This window comes from Cynara cardunculus, unplaced genomic scaffold (assembly GCF_001531365.2).
Source record: "Cynara cardunculus var. scolymus isolate 2C unplaced genomic scaffold, CcrdV1 Un_Scaffold_1173, whole genome shotgun sequence".
Classification (NCBI taxonomy): Eukaryota; Viridiplantae; Streptophyta; class Magnoliopsida; order Asterales; family Asteraceae; genus Cynara; species Cynara cardunculus.
The window spans coordinates 121,889-123,634 of NW_020200694.1; positions in this window are offsets into that span (position 1 = coordinate 121,889).

Consider the following 1,746-nt stretch of genomic DNA (forward strand, 5'->3'; position numbering starts at 1 on the left):
CAAGCATAGTATGTGAAAATTGAATTTCTCTGGTTTCATATCTTGAATTTAGTTCATCATACTTTAATCTCACTGCTTTTAAATTTGGTTTTTCAGAATTATCTTCAACTGATTTATCATCATCACATTTTGAATTAATAGATGATTCTGACTCTGCTTTAACAAATATTTCATGAATAGATGGAATTATGAATTTTTTAGACCCCCTTTCATTAAAGTCATAAAGAGATTTTTGGGGATTTTTTCAAAATTTCAATTTCCTTAAAACCCAAACCCATTTGAGGATTATAAAATCTTGTCTATTTGGGTTTGTAAGTCAAAATTTTCGGAGTTTGTTCAGATTGATCTCTTTTATAAATGATACACTCCAACTGATTGATCTTTGAATATAAATCATCTCTTTCTTAATAAATTGAAACAAACTTTGATTGAACATTCATTTTCTCACCTTCTATTGTCTTCAATTTCTTTTCAACTGAAACTACGTTGTTTTCAAGATAAACTTTTTGAGACTTTAGGACTTCTTTATCTCTTTTCAGATCCTCTCATTCTTTAATCTTTCTTTTAAAGACTTAGAGATGTGTTTTCTTCATTTGTTCAAAGTGGTTCTTTCTCTTTAGAGAGAGTAGTGAGAGAAGTAAATTTTTGGGTAAATTTCTTAGAGAGGAAGAAGTGATAACTGAGTAGAGAGCACTAACCTGTTTGTACCCATTGTATTTAATTTAATTCAAAAGGTACATAACACGTGTCAAGCTTTGAGAATAAATCTTGTCCTTTGCTATAGTGAACAATCCTGTCGCTGTTCATTAGCAGTCTTCTTTTTATAAAATAGGTAAGCATGATAGATTAAAATAAGTGGCTTTATACTATACTATACTATACTCTAGAAAAGGTATGAATTTGTCCTTAGTGTGTGCGAGGACAAGACAAAAACAATCGTACATGGTAAGCTGCATTTGATCACTGAATGCTGGGATAATGTCGGAGGTCTCTTCAGCATTCGCTGAAACTTGTGCAGTCCTCACACATATGTAGACGATCATGTAATCACTGAATGCTGCTTCAGATCACGAGCACGCTATTTTGTAATCTTTCATTTTTGTCTTGGACATTGCTGAAGGTTTTTTGGTGTGAGTTTTCTCTTATTAGAGTATAACAGTCACCGGAGAGTTACAATACATGTTCAACGATAATTAAACAGACTTAGTGATGATAACTGAAACTGAATAAATAAAAACACTATACTTCGTTAGATAAAAAGTATCATCATCAAATCAATGAGAGAGGATTAACAATCTCCCCCTATTTGATGATCACAAAGCAACATAAAGAAAATTGCCTAAATTACAATAGTAAGAAAAAATTACAAGTAAAGTACAAGTCCGTTTTAAATATTTTGGGATCGTTTCAAGTGATTCAATTTTCTTATATAAGTTTATTTAAATTGTGAAGGATTACAAGTTTAAGAGAAACAAGTACAAGTCATGATATCTGAAACTGAAGGCGTATTCATTGACTGAAATTTGTCAGTGAATGTAAGAGTAAACTAGAACTCATAGATACATGTCCCTATTACTCTTTTCATGAATAATTTCCCGTGATACTAAAGAAATACTCATATTATTCATTGGAAATATACAAGTATTACATCAGTAAGTTCTGGAGCTATTACATATAAGTTGTACATTAAAAGTATAGAAAAAGAAAACAAGATTTACAAGATAGAAAGTTTTAACTAATCTAAGT